This window comes from Hypanus sabinus, chromosome 11, assembly GCF_030144855.1.
Source record: "Hypanus sabinus isolate sHypSab1 chromosome 11, sHypSab1.hap1, whole genome shotgun sequence".
NCBI classification, from domain to species: domain Eukaryota; kingdom Metazoa; phylum Chordata; class Chondrichthyes; order Myliobatiformes; family Dasyatidae; genus Hypanus; species Hypanus sabinus.
This window is the reverse complement of record NC_082716.1, coordinates 90,404,036-90,419,762: the sequence shown is the minus strand read 5'-3', so window position 1 is coordinate 90,419,762 and position 15,727 is coordinate 90,404,036. Positions and strand designations below refer to the sequence as shown.

The 15,727-nt window shown below is 43.2% G+C and overlaps 1 protein-coding gene across 1 annotated transcript in view; it reads left to right on the top strand.

Moving 5' to 3' along the window:
* Positions 1-15,727, top strand: part of LOC132402192 (neurogenic locus notch homolog protein 2-like) — a 218,249-nt gene that overhangs the window by 25,926 nt on the left and 176,596 nt on the right. The gene's annotated exons all lie outside the window — the stretch shown is intronic.

The window sequence follows — 15,727 nt, the reverse complement described above, 5'->3', positions numbered from 1 at the left end:
CAAGTAACGGAGGACTATCTGGGAATACAGAAGGGAACGCATCCTTTAAAAGTTGAGCAAAGTACTTTGAGGGGTCCCCTTGTTCAATACCTTCCGGGAGACCAAGTATGCGTAAGTTCTGTCTTCTGGGCCGATTATCAAAGTTGGCACTCTTGGCTTTAAGTGTTTTCACTTGTCGAAGATAATTTCTGCTCCAGTTTTTCGATTATCAAGTCTCGCTTTTGAGCGTCCTCTTGCAAAGTTGCGATTAGAGCTTGCTGCTGGTTAACTACTGAATCAGTTCTTATCCATATAATCCTGAAAAGCCTTTATATCTTGTTTGAAAATTTGTCGTTGTTCTTCAAATTTTTCATTTAAAAGCACCAATAACATTTCATAAGTCAATTCAGTGTGCTTAGGATCAGTCTGCTTCTTCTTCCCGTTCCTGTTAGGATCCTTCCCAGGTTCTCGCCCTTTAGATCTCAAAGCCATTTCTGTACTCATTTCTTCAAAATTCACAATAGACTCTTAAAGATAAGTCCAAAAAAGTAGCAAGAATCTTTTGGTGTAGGTAAAAGTAAGTTAAATAAGGGTGATCATAGTTTAAAAAAAGTAAAGGTTATGGAGCGAATCTGAAACAGTGCTCACTCCATGAGCGTCTCCTGCTGACCTCCATTGTATCAATTTATGAAATGTTCTTTGAGTCATCAGTCTCAGATTGCAGTTGAGACTATTGTAGCTGACATTTTTGCAAACATATCCATTGTATCAGCTTCTCCGTCCTGAGTGAATGATGTTCACATCTAATGTCTTTGCATGTTTTTGATACTCAACTTTTACATCCTTTCAGAGCTTCAGTTGTGTTGTTTTAATACCTCTTTGGTCTAGCTCTCTGTCCCTTTTCAACTTCCTTTTTTGTAGTTTTTATTTGAGTTTTTAAAAAAATGTCTCGGCATTGCTAACACATTTCAGTCATGTTCATATGCATAATATGCATGCTGACAGTGTTCTGGAAGATTATAACAGTAATAGCTGGAAACCAAAGATTAAACTGACCAGCTGTGTATTTTCATTTGATGAGATGCTGGTGGTTCTGTCTGCACCACCATTGACCGTACAGAGTCGATGTTCCAGTGCAAGGTTGATAACTGCACCACATTTGGTTTCCTTTATAGTTTTGGTCATAGGCAGCGGTTAAGTCAGAACATTTAGAAAAGGCCAACTTTAATTAACTCTTCTCTACTTGACTCTGTTAGGTTTCTGTTGTACATAATCTTGCTTAAAATATTTGAGAGCATTTGAGGTGCTTGAAACTGGCAAGGCAGTGCATTGAAAAGCAGGAAGTGGTTTTGGGCGAGTAGCCTTCTCAGCTAACATGGTGTAAATGACCTGTTTTTGTGCCACAAATGTCTGCTATTAACTGATATGAATCTTGGGAGCTGTGTATTTCCTTCAGTTTGAAGATGAAGTATTTGGGGAGTGAACCCTCTCTCAATCTTTTAGCATACTGAAATTAGTTTTTCAGCCCACCATTTCACTTTGACCACAGCACCAAGTCAGTAGCCTATGTCAAGGTGATTCAACCACTAATCTCTATAGTTGTTAAATGTTGTGATTACCTGCATTTACCATTCGGTCAAGTGTGGTCAGATTCTAACCAAAGACGGTGGAAAAGGTTCTTCATTAGATCTGCTCTGTTTTGGAGAACTTAATATACAAAGGGCAAGTACAATCTTATTGAAATGCAAGAGAAAATCTGCAGATGCTGGAAATTAATATGTTGTTAAAATGCAAGGGATTTTTTTTACATTAATTGTTATGTATGCTGAAGAATATGTTATTATGCCACTCATACTGGAGCAGACTGTAGTAAGTAGGTCTGAAGAGTTAATACAGAACTTGCTCCCATACTTGAATGAGTGTCTCTTGTCCTGTCTGGGACAGAAATGAGCTCAGTAAGGTTAGTGGAATTTCTGTTGGTTTATTTGTTCGTAATTTAGCAGGGAAAAAACCCTGCTTGGTTATCTATGAGCTGATAATGAGGTGTGAACCCAAATTCATTCTCTTTTGCCACATGTGACAGTTGGGGTGGGTGGTTGATGGCACATAAACAGCTTATAGCATCCTGTACATTTGCTGTGGTTAACTAATTCAGAACACAATGTAGACCCTTGAGATGGTAATTTTGGGGTATTTTATTGTGAGGAGAGTAATATTTAAATTTGGAGTCTGACTTTGTGACCTCATGGACCATAGGGTTTTCATGGCAAGATATGGAAGTAGATTGCCAGGCCTTTCTTTGCAGATACTGCTGCTGCGCACGTTGGCACCCTGCTGGGTTTGAACTCAGGACCAACTGCCTTGAAGTCCAGTGCTGATACCACTACACCACCAGCCACCCAATATTTAAATACATACCAGTAACGGGGATTGACTCCAGTGCTGCAGACACTGGCTTTACGAGCTGCATTCTTTTGGAGTGTGCAAGCCTCTCCTGCACATGTTCTACCAGTGTGTTGTTGCAATCTTCTATGTTAGTGGTCACCAACCTTTTTAAGCCCAAGACCCTCTACCTCGGCCTTAGTGAAAGGCGAGATCGACCCCAGATCGATTAGCTACACGCGTGCGCACCGGGGCAGAAAAGACCGGAAGTAAAACCCCGCAACCCGGAAGTAGAAATAATGTATGAACGCCAGGGGTCACCACCTTTTGATTTTGCACCGCAGACCTGTTTAATATTGACAATATTCTTGCAGACCGCCAATGGGGGCCGGGGGGTGGTGATGTTAAACATGACGGGAATACACTGATACTCGAAGCAGGTTCCTTATGTCCAGTCTATTCCACAATTTAGTTTTCGTGGCTCTCAGCACTTAGCCTCTGTCCCGCTTGCTCACATTTTTTCTGCTGAAAAATCTCAGTGGGTTTGTCTTTAAGTGCTGGGTGCTTAGACTCAAGGTGCCGAAGCAGTTTTGAGGGCTTCTTTGCCTCAGACAGCCTCCTGCCCGCCCGCGCCCCCCTTGTAGGATCTATGGCCGACAAAAGTTTGTTTCAGTAGATCGCAGCGCGGTAGCTGCTCTGATACTTACGAAACGCTGAGCCCGAATTAGGTCGTCTGCAAATATTTTAGCACTGGGTTCCCCACGAACATTCGGTGTGGTAAACAGGTTTAGAGGCAGTGCCCATCTGTCCGTGCTGTGGGCCAGCAGCAACAGCACTTCCTGCTGGCCACCTAAGGCCAACCAGCGATCCCTGCCGCGAGGGTGTAACTGCTTTTAGGCGGCTGATGACCTCGCGAGTGTTCAACAGTGGGCGTGACAGGGAATGAGGAAAGGTGCAGCTGACTCATTGTTTCCTCACGGCCCGGTGGTTGGGGACCACTGAAGTACACTGTGTAGTGCGGGGGAGCTACACGCATGCACACTGGGCAGAAAGAATGGAACTAAAACCCCGCAACACAGAAATAATCTCTCAACAGTATTTGTGTATTTATTTTTCTTTTTTTTTGGGATCTACTGGGAAAGTCTCAAAGATCGACCGGTCAATCAAGATCGACAGGTTGGCAACCACTATTCTATGTGGTGGTGTGCTGGGCAATGGCACCAACATGAAGGATGCCAACAAGTTCAATAAACTGATTAGAAAGGCTGGCTCTGTTATAGGAGTCAACCTGGACACACTAGAGGCTGTGGTAGATTGGGCCTGTATTTTCATCCTCTGCTTGGCAGAACAGAGGAGCATTTCTAGTAATTGACTTAAGACAACTGTGCTATTTGAGGCTGTTCTTACCCTTGGACTCTACCAAAGTGAACATGGGTCCCTTGGAGGACGAGAGGGGTAATTGATATTGGGTAATGAGGAAATAGCTGAAGCTTTGAGTGACTATTTTGTGTTGGTCTTCACAGTGGAGGACATGTCTAACATTCCAAAGAGAGATGATATGGATGTAATGGGAGGTGAGGACCTCAATACAGTAGCTTCACTAAAGAGGTAGTGCTGATCAAACTTGTGGGCCTAAAGATAGACAGGTCTCCTGGTCCTGCAGATTGGAAGAAGGTGAATGTCATGCCACTGTTCAAAAAAAAAATGCAGGCAAAAGGCAGGTAACTATAGGCCAGTTAGTTTAACATCTGTAGTTGGGAAGTGTTTGAAGCTGTCGTTAAAGAAGAAATGGTGACGCATCTGGAAAGAAATGGATCCATCAGGCAGATGCAGCATGGATTCAGCAAAGGCAGATTCTGTTTGAACTTACTGGAGTTCTTTGAGGATATAAATGAGTGCAGTGGATGGAGGGGAACAGATGGATATTCTTTATTTGGATTTCCAGAAGGCGTTCAGTAAGGTGCCACAGAAAAGACTTATCCATGAGATAAGGACGCATGGAGTCGGGGTGATGTATTAGCATGGCTAGTGGATTGGTTAACCAATAGAAAGCAGAGAGTTGCGATACATGGGTGTTTCTCTGGTTAGCAATTAGTGGTAAGCAGTGTGCTCCGGGGGTCGGTGCTGGGCCCGCAACTGTTTACAATATACATTAACAATCTTGAAGAGGCGACCGGGTGTAGTGTATCTACGTTTTGCTGATGATACTAAATTGAGTGAAAAAGCAAATTGTGCAGAGGTTACAGGGAGTCTGCAGAGAGTTAACTGAGTGGACAAGGGTCTGGCAGATGGAGTACAATGTTGGTAAATGTGAGGTCATCCACTTTGGAAGAAAAAATAGAAGATCAGGTTATTTAAATGGTAAAAACTTGCAGCATGCTGCTGTGCAGAAGGACTTGGGAGCGCTTGTGCATGAATCGCACAAAAGGCTGGCTTGCAGGTGCCGCAGGCCATCAGGAAAGCAAATGAAATGTTGGCCTTCATTGCTAGAGAGATTGAATTTCAGAGCAGGGAGGTTATGCTACAACTGTATAGGGTACTGGTGAGGCCGCATCTGGAGTACCGCATGCAGTTCTGATTTCCTTACTCGAGGAAGGATGTACTGGCTTTGGCGGCAGTGCAGAGGAGGTTCACCAGGTTGATTCTAGCGATAAGGGGGGGTTAGACGATGAGGGGTGATTGATAGGTTAGTGGCCTAAGGTAGAATGAGTCAATTTTAGAAAACCTAGCACATTTATTTTTCAACTTTATCCCCTCCTACATTTACGTACTTAGTCCAGCGGTCATGGAGCATACAGATCTTGGACCTCTGGAAAGTGTCCACTGGAGGGATGATTGTTAAGTGCGTGGCCTAAGGTAGAAGGAGATGAGTTATTAACTTCAAACTTTCTGCATAATCACTCAGAGTTGAACTGCATGTGCATGTAACGAGAGCTGTATAACTCATCTCCTTCTTGAAGAGCCAGATGGCTTACCCCTATTTCTTATGTTCTTATAGCTGGAGAAGAGATGACTCTTCCTATTAGACTGTTTAAGGTGACGTTTTTAAAAAAAAAAATTTTTTTTGGTTCTCTCTGTAAACTTGTAATGCTACTGTAATCTCCTTTGGAATCAATAAAGTGTCTATCTGTGGTGACTCACTTCCCAGTGTACTCGAACCGCCTCACAAAGTGCTGCACGCCAGCATTGAGGCCGGTCCCAAAGAGGGCGCCAAGCCTTCTTCACCAGCAAGGGGAAAAGCCCGCGCGCGGGATGGGACTGTGAATATGCGCCCCCTATATCATTCCCACCCGGAGAGGGCAGGAACAGGAAGGCTTTAAAGTGAGGCCGCGAAGTTTGAACAAACCTCTTTTGCAACTGCAGCTCACCGACTACGTGTTGTTATTTCAGCGCTGTGTGTAGCACACCGCTGCAGATCTATCTCTACCACTGCCATCCGAATGTTAAACCAAGACAGCCCAAAATGGACTGGCATATCTCAGCATTACTATAGACAAACAGGGTAGCATTCTGGTGGCCAAAGCTGACATGAGAAAACAATGTTGTATGTGCTTACAGTCTCCAATTGCTTGCCTTACCACGGTGACTGTATTTGGAGAATTTGTTTTAACACAGAAAAAGTGCTAGAGGGTCTCAGCAGGTCATGTCTCTGGAGGGTAATAAACAGTCAATGTTTCATTCTGAAACACTTCATTAGGATTGGAAAGGAAGAGGGCTGAAGCCAGAATAAGATGAGGGGAAGGAAAAGAGTACAGATTGGCAGGTGATGGGTGAGACCAGTTGAGGGGGATGAAGAAGACAGCTGGAAGAGGAAAGGTAGATTAGATTAAAGGGCTGAAGAAGAAGAAAAGTACCTCTTCCCACCCTACCATTTGTGAAAATGCAATTCCCTTCTTTCAGTTCCTCCAACTATGCGATATCTGTTCTTGGGATGAAGCTTTCCATTCTTGAGCATCTGAAATGTCCTTTTGTTTCAAAGAATGAAGCTTCCCTTCAACCACTATCAGTACTGCTCTCAGCCACATCTCCATTTCCCACATAGGTTCCCACTGTCATAACAGGGATAGGGTTCTCCTTGCCTTTGCCTACCACATCATGAACCTCCATAGCTATTTTCAACAGGTTCCTACCACTAAGCACATCTTTCCCTCCCTGATGCAGAATGGGAGACTGCTTTGTTAAGCACTTTCACTCTGTCTACTGCAAAAGGAGTGGATCTCCCAATGACTACCCATTTCAATTTGACTTCCCATTCCCATTCTGACATGTCTGCCCACAGTTGCTTTCACTGATGAGGCCACACTCAGGTTGGAGGAGCAACACCTCATTCCATCTGGGTAGCTTTCAACCTGATAGCATGAATTGATTTTTCTAACTTTAGGTGATTTTTCTCTCTCTCTTCTGCTCTTTTTTTTCATTCTGGTTAACCTCTGCCCTTCTCCCATCAACTCCCTCTGGTTCCCCACCTCCCTCCAACATTTTGTGTGTTGCTCAAGACTTCCTGCATTTGTAGAATTTTTTGTGTTTTGACTGCCAAAAATGTCATACCTGCTTTAGAATGTATAAAAGTCATAATAAGTTCTACTGTGTTTTGTGTTGTGAGTGGAAATTGCCAGTCAGTAAAAGTCAGAGGAAATGAGAGGTTTATAATGGTCGTGCCTTGGAGGGTTGGCTAAAACTGGGTGATTGTACCGTCTTAGAAGGCAAATGAATCGGCTTGAGTTTGGAGTTGTGATCTGCAGTTACTGGTGAACCAGTAAGCCACAGGAACCATCTTTGAGGAGGTGAGGCTCATTGAGGGTAGTGGTGAAGAAAAAAAAATTGAATTCACATTCAGCATAAGATGATTTGTTGTTTCCTGGTATATTTCTAAGTACTTGTATTTGCCTTGCTTTCCTGTGAGCAACCATTCTAGTTGTCAGTTCATTTCTGACTCTCAAATTGTTTCTACAGGTTTGTACAATGATGGCCTCATAAATGGGTAGAACATTAGCTGGGAAACTGCATGCAGAGAGTAGTTGTGAAGGGTGGTTTCTGGACTGTATGGAAAAGCCCAGATCCCCATGGATTGGTACTTGAACCACTGCTTTTGTTGGTGCACGTGGACAGGTTGGACATGATTATATGTTAATGCAGTTCCCAAATTTGCAGCATGAACAGGGGTTGAAAGGAAAAGTCTTTGAAGAGATGTTGGGAAGTCTGCCATGGGCAGACAAGAAGGTAAATGTTGAGAATGGTCATTGTGGGGACAAATGAGAAGAGGAAAGTGGAAAGAAGAGGAAAATGGAGAACATCGAGAATCTGATCCTGTTGATGGATACATTGTTTTGGGCCTGAGGAGATGTAAGAAAGAGAATGGTAGGTAAAAGAAATAGTGGTGTGAAATAAGAAATTTGTGTACAGTGATTGAGTGACTGCGAGTGGAGGCAGATTCAGTCGGAGCATTCAAAAGGCTTAAATTTGAAGAATTTGTGAAATTGCATCATCTTAACCAAATTTGAGTGCATCAGGATCTTGGAATGTTATCAAACAACATTTAAAGTAAATGGGAACATTAATTCACACTTTACTTCATGAAGCATAAAGTGACCTGGATACAAGATATGTGTTGCAGCACTGTTTCACTGGCTACAGACCTGAGAGACTCCCAAAAGTGGCAGTGTGTGACAGAGCTTTGCTTCTGGGTGATCAGGGGTGAGTCTTGCAGTTGCAACCTTGCTGCTTGATCATAGTTAAAAATAGGGGAGGAAGTACAATAGCTTGTACTTAAAGATACTTCTGGCTGTACATCACTGACTTTGTGGTTCCCAGCTCTGATCGAAGCAACTGCATTGTGGGGGTGGAATCAGGGGACAGTGGGATATAGAAGTCCTGATGCCAAGCATTGGTTGGGAGCACTGAGCTCTGGCACGTTGAATGGAATTCTAATAAGTGATATCTGGTCCTGGGTAACAGGATATTTGGATTCTCTATTTTCAGTGTGAAGGAGAGGGTGGGATAATCAAAGGAAAAGACTGAAAACAGCTAGTCTTGAGAATCTATTGTTAGCAGGATTGTTCCCCCCCCTCCTTTAATTACTGGATGAAAAGGGTGAACTTGAGGTTTCTTGAACATAATAAACTTGATTTGGAGAAGGTCTATAGGACAGAATGATTTGTGGTTATCCAGTGGAACAGCTGAAAATTCCATCTTTCCCTGCTATAATATTGTACCATTATGAAAAATGGTGTTCTCCCACCTTGAGCTGAATCTTACAAGTCCCAGTAACATAAATCTTGCATGTAAATATGACGCTGATTGGAGCTATCAAATGCATTATAACAATACCCTCACGGCACTTAAATGTTTTAGTTTACGTTTCACCCTTATTGAGGGGGAAAGGATTCTGCCGCTTACTCCCACAGAATTAGTTATCAATAATATTTTTTAGGTTTTTAGGTTAAAGCTGTTGGGGAGGGTTTAAACTATATCAGGGGGTATGGTTGCTGGAGTGATGGGCAGATGGTAAACAGGTAGATGCAGTGTGTAGTGCGTCTGTGAGGGAGGCTGTTAAGAGGGCAAAGTTAGTGGGATGAGTTGAAGTGTACCCTGGGGGCAAAATCATTAAGTGAAGACTACAGGACTGAAGGGGTTAAGTTTGAATGCACATGGTAGACGGAATAAGGCAGATGATCTTGTTAGTGCAATTAGAGATTGGCAGGCATGGTATTGTGGGCACTGAGTCATGGCTGAAAAGATTAGATTTGGGGAACTTAACATAGAAGGGCATATTATATTGATGGGATAGGCAGGTAGGCAGAGGGGGTGGGGTGGCTGTTGGTAAAATTAAAAATCAAATTCTTAGAAAGAGGTGACATTAGATCAGAGGATGTAGAATCTTTCTGGGTCGAGTTAATAAACTGCAAGGGTCAAAAGTTTTATACAGGCCTGTGTATAGGATCAAGGATGGGAGATAGTGAAAAGGCAATGTTACAACAGTGATCGGGGATTTCAGTATGCAGGTAGATTGGACAAATCAGAATGGTGCTAGATCACCAGAGGGAGAATTTGTAAAATGCCTTTGAGTTGCTTTTAGAGTTGTTTGTGGTTGAGCTCACTAGGGGAAAGGTAATTCTGAATTGGGTGTTGTATAATAAAATAAATTTGATGAGAAAACTTTAGAAGGCAGTGATGATAATATGATAGAATTCACCCTCCAGTTTGAGAAAGAGAGAACATAAAGCCAAAAGTAAAGGGAATTACAGAGGCCTGAGAGGGGAACTGGTCAAAGTTGATTGGTAGGGGACACTAGCAGGGATGATGACAGAACAGCAATTGCTTGAGATTCTGGGGGCAGTTTGGGAGGTACAGATAGATGCACCCTAAAGATGAAGTATTCTAAAGGGAAGCAACTGTGGGTTGCAAGGAAAGTCTAAGACGACAAATAAGCAAAAGAGAGTGCATATAATTTAGCGAGAATTAGCGGAAAGTTAGAGGATTGGGAAGCTTTTTTTAAAAAAAACTAACAGAAGGCAACCAAAAAATCCTTGAGAGAAAAGGTGAAATATGAAGGTGTACTACCCAATAATACAAAAAAGGATACAAAGTTTTTTTCAAATGTATTAAAATGTGAACAGTTTAAAAAGAAGACCGCCATATCCAGCGGGCAGCGGAGTGAGGGGGTAGCAGGGTGGTAGGGCTTTAGCTCAATGGGCTAAGGCAGTAATGGGATGAGTTAGGTTTACCTGTGTTAATTGCAGAAAGGAAGTATGTGTGTAAGCCTCCTGGACAGCCATATCTCCCAGTGTGTCGAGCTGCAGCTCCTAAGGAACTGCGTTAGGGAACTGGAGATGCAGCTCAATGACCTCCGTCTGGTCAGGGAGAATGAGGAGGTGATAGGGAGATGTTATAGGCAGGTGGTCATACTGGGGCCACGCGAGACAGACAAGTAGGTCACAGTCAGGAGGGGGAAGGGGAAGAGTCAGGTACTAGAGAGTACCCCTGTGGCTGTACCCCTTGACAATAAGTACTCCTGTTTGAGTACTGTTGGGGGGGGGGCAGCCTACTTGGGGGAAGTACAAGTGGCTGTGTCTCTGGCAGAGTATGTGGCTGAGAAGGGCAGGGAAAGGAAGAGGAAGGCAGTAGTGATAGGGGCCTCTGTAGTTAAGGGGTCAGACAGGAGATTCTGTGGATGCAGGGAAGAAACTTGGATGGTAGTTTACCTCCCAAGTGCCAGGGTCCAGGATGTTTTGGATCACATCCAAGATATCCTGTGGTGGGAGGGAGAATGCCCAGAGCTCGTGGTACATAGTGGTACCAATGACATAGGTAGGGAAAGGGGAGAAGTCCTGAAAAAAGATTACAGGGAGTTTGGAAGGAAGTTGAGAAGCGGGACCTCAAAGGTAGTAATCTTGGGTTTACTGCCAAGGTGGAGGATAAATGTGTGGCTAAGGGGTTGGAGCAGGGGGCAGGGATTCAGATTTCTGGATCATTGGGACCTCTTTTGGGGCAGGTGTGACCTGTACAAAACGGACAGGTTGCATTTCAGTCCTAGGGGACCAATATCCTGGCGGGGAGGTTTGCCAAGGCTACTGGGGAGAGTTTAAACTAGAAATGCTGAGGGATGGGAACTGAACTGAAGAGACTGGGGAAGAAGCGGTTGGCTCACAAATAGAGAAAGCTTGGAGACAGTGCGAAAGGGAGGATAGGCAGGTGATAGAGAAGGGACGCACTCAGGCCAACAATTTGAGATATGTCTATTTTAACACGAGGAATATTGGAACAAGTGAGCTTAGAGAGTGGATCACTACTTGCAGCTTCAAGTGCCGGGTTTTAGGTGTTTCAGAAAGGACAGGGAGGGAGGCAAAAGAGGTGGGGGCGTGGCACTGTTGATCAGAGGAAGTGTCACAGCTGCAGAAAAAGTGGATGTCATGGACAGATTGTCTACGGAGTCTCTGTGGGTGGAAGTTAGGAACTGGAAGGGGTCATTAACTTTACTGAGTGTTTTTTATAGGCCACCAAATAATAACAGGGATATCGAGGAGCAGATAGGGAAACAGATCCTGGAAAGGTGTAATAATAACAGTTGTTGTGGTGGGAGATTTTAATTTCCTAAATATTGATTGCATCTCCCTAGAGCAATGGGTTTAGATGGAGTGGAGTTTCTTAGGTGTGTTCAGGAAAGTTTCTTGACACAATAAGTAGATAAGCTAACAAGAGGAGAGACTGTATTTGATCTGGTATTGGGAAATGAACCTGGTCAGGTGTCAGATCTCACAGTGGGAGAGCATTTTGGAGATAGTGATCATAATTCTATCTCCTTTACAATAGCATTGGAGAGAGATAGGAACAGACAAGTGAGAAAAATGTTTAATTGGAGTTAGGGGAGTTATGAGGCTATTAGGCAGGAATTTAGAAGCTTAAATTGGCAACAGCTGTTCTCAGGGAAATGTATGGAAGAAATGGGGCAAATAGTCAGGGGATATTTGTGTGGAGTTCTGCATAGATACATTCCAATGAGACAGGGAAGTTATAGTAGGGCACAGGAACCGTGGTGTACAAAAGCTGTAATCTAGTCGAAAAGAGAAGCTTACAAAAGGTTCAGAGCGCTAGGTAATGATAGAGATCTGGAAGATTATAAGGCTACTAGGACAGAGCTTAAGAAGGAAACTAAGAGAGCCAGAAGTGGCCATGAGAAGGCCTTGGCGGGCAGGATTAAAGAAAACTCCCAAGGCATTCTGCAAGTATGTGAAGAGCAAGAGAATAAGATGTGAAAGAATAGGACCTATCAAATGTGACAGTGGGAAAGTGTGTATGGAACCAGAGGAAATAGCAGAGGTACTTAATGAATACTTCAGTATTCACTATGGAAAAGGATCTTGGTGACTGTAGTGATGACTTGCAGCAGACTGAAAAACTTGAGCATGTAGATATTAAGGAAGAGGATGTGCAGGAGCTTTTGGAAAGCATCAAGTTGGATAAGTTGCCGGGACTGGATGAGATGTACCCCAGGCTACTGTGGGAGGCAAGGGAGGAGATTGCTGAGCCTCTGACAATGCTCTTTGCATCATCAATGGGGACAAGAGAGGTTCTCGAGAATTGGAGGGTTGCAGATGTTCTTTTATTCCAGAAAGGGAGTAGAGATAGCCCAGGAAATTATAGACCAGTGAGTCTTACTTCAGTAAGTTGATGGACAAGATTCTGAGAGGTATAATATGATTAGGAATAGTCAGCATGGTTTTGTCAAGGGAAGGTGGTGCCTTACGAGCCTGATTGAATATTTTGAGGATGTGACTAAACATATTGATGAAGGAAGAGCAGTACATGTAGTGTATATGGATTTCAGCAAGGCATTTGACAAGGTACCTCATGCAAGGCTTATTGAGAAAGTAAGGAGGCATGGGATCCAAGGGAACATTGCTTTGTGGATCCAGAACTGGCTTGCCCACAGAAGGTAAAGAGTGGTTGTAGACAGGGTCATATTCTTAATCGAGATTGGTGACCAGTGGTGTGCCTCAGGGATGTTCGTGATTTTTATAAATGCTCTGGATGGGGAAGTGGAGGGATGGGTTAGTAAGTTTTCTGTTGGCACAAAGGTTGGGTGTGTTATGGGTAGTGCGGAGGGTTGTCAGAGGTTACAGTGGGACATTGACTGGGCTGAGAAGTGGCACATGGAGTTCAACCCAGGTAAGTGTGGAGTGGTTCATTTTGGTAGGTCAAATATGATGGCAGAATATTGTATTAATGGTAAGTCTCTTGACAGTGTGGAGGATCAGAGGGATCTTGGGGTCTGAGTCCATAGGACACTGAAAGCAATTGTGCAGGTTGACTCTGTGGTTAAGAAGGCATATGGTGTATTGGCCTTCATCAATCGTGGAATTGAATTTAGGAGCTGAGAGGTAATGTTGCAGCTATATAGGACCCTGGTCAGGCCCCACTTGGAGTACTGTGCTCACCTCACTACAGGAAGGATGTGGAAGCTATAGAAAGGGTGCAGAGGAGATTTACAAGGATGTTGCCTGGATTGGGGAGCATGCCTAATGAGAATAGGTGAAGTGAACTTGGCCTTTTCTCCTTGGAGTGAAGGAAGATGAGAGGTGACCTGAGAGGTGTACAAGATGATGAGAGTCCTTGATCGTGTGGATAGTCAGAGGCTGAAATGGTTGCCACAAGAGGACACAGTTTTAATGTGCTGGGGAGTAGGTACAAAGATGTCAGTGATAAGTTTTTCATTGAGAGTGGCGAGTTCATGGAATGGGTGGTGGTCTTTTAACAGACTTTTGGGTAGGTACATGGAGCTTAGTAAAATAGAGGGCAATAGTTAAGCCTAGAAATTTCTAAGGTAGGGACCTGTTCGGCACAGCTCTGTGGGCCGAAAGACCTGTATGGTGCTGTAGGTTTTCTCTGTTTCTATTAGTAACTATCCTTCAGGAATTACTGGATTTTGGTAATGGTTCTGGAGCCCTGGAAATCGTAAATGTCACTCCATGGTTTTAAGAAGGGAGTGAGGCAGAAGAAAGGAAATTGTAGGCCAGTTAGCCTGACTTCGTGGTTGGGAAGATATTGGGGTCCATCATCAGGGTACTTGGTGGCACGTGATAAAATAGGCCTGAAGAGGGAATGGTGCCTGACAAATTTCTTTGAATTTGTGGAAATAATGAGCAGGGTACACAATGAAAAACTCAGTGGACGGTCATTATTTAGATTTTCGTAAGGCCTTTGACAAGCTGCCACATGAGGCTGCTAAACAAGAAAAGAGCTTATGGTATTACAGGAAGGATGCTAGCATTAATAGAAGATTGGCTTACTAAGAGGAAGCCAAGAGTCAAATAAAAGAGGCCTGTTCTGGTTGGGTGACAGTGACTCGTAGTGGTCGGCAGGGGTTTGTGTTAGGACTGCTTTGCACATTATATGTGAATGACTTGAATGACAGAATTGATGGCTTTGTGACCAAGATGGGTAGAGTGGCAGGTCATGTAGAGGAGGCAGAGAATCTTCAGGACTTGGACAGATTGGGAGAATGGGTGAAGAAGTAGCAGATGGAATATAATGTTGGGAAGTGTGTGGTCGTGCACGTCGGTAGAAGGAATAAATAGGTGTGGACTTTAAATAGGATAAAATTCAAAGATCAGAGGTGCAAAGTGACTTGTGATACCTTGTGCAGGATTTCCAACATGTTAACTTGTAGGTTAAGGCAATGGTACAGAAAGCAAATGGAATGAACTGAAAAATAAAAGCAAGAATGTACTGGTGAGGCTCTGTAAGACATTGTCTCGATCACATTTGATTTTTGTAATTTTGGGCATGTAATAACAGTGTCACTCAATGATGCTGAAGTGAGTTTGGAAGGGGGTTGATGGGAAGATTGACAATTATGTGTATCTGTGCACCACAACATTGATAATTTTTTTTAACATTGTGCATGATGAATTTTTAGTGATTGAATGACTGGTTAGCTGACAACATTTTGTGTAGACACAATCATGGAAACAAAGGATTATGGGTGTATATTGAACAGGGAGGAGAAGGGAATATCGAGCAAAACTTAATTTGTTCAGCAACGCCTTAAAACATGAGCAGTTGTCCACTCATGAACAGTGAGACAGTGTGTTACATTTCTTGTCTTCTCCCATTCTGCCTTTTAACAAGATGTTTCAGATTTGTTTATTTGGAATCTTAGTATTGAAGATGGACTTTGAAATAAAGAAATTGTATTTTCTTTTTTTCATGTATCTGGAATCCAGCCTGTCTGGTTGAAGAGTAAAAACTAAATGCAAATTGGGTAATTCTTGTCTAACAGGAAACTGTCAGACATCTAGCGTCAAAAGTAACCACACACTTCGATGTAATCCAGTTTGACTCATCACTTGATGGTAGCTTTCTTGATCACATGATTAGTATTTTAAATATTTATTAAATTTCATCACACTACCTTCACCCACCCTTTTACCTATCTTCCCTGCTTCACCTGTTTCATAACAAGGAAGGCCAAACAGGTGTTTTGCACCTGACCCTCTAGCACATCAGAATTGGGTTTATTGTCACTCACGTATGTCATGAAATTTATATTTTTTGCAGTAGCAGTACAGTGCAATATATAAAATTGCTACAGTACTGAGCAGAAGTCTAAGGCACCTTAGCTCTTTCCCTCGTGTGTGTGTGTGTGTGTGTGTGTGTGTGTGTGTGTGTGTGTGTGTGTGTGTGTGTGTGTGTGTGTGTGTGTGTGTGTGTGTGTGTGTGTGTGTGTGTGTGTGTGTGTGTGTGTGTGTGTATGTATATATATACATACCTTACCTGTGTGCTCACTGAGCTGCACTGCATCTGTTTTTGGATCAGTCTCCTTTCAACACGGTTGAGCTGAAATCAGTATCAGGCATCCTGTATATCC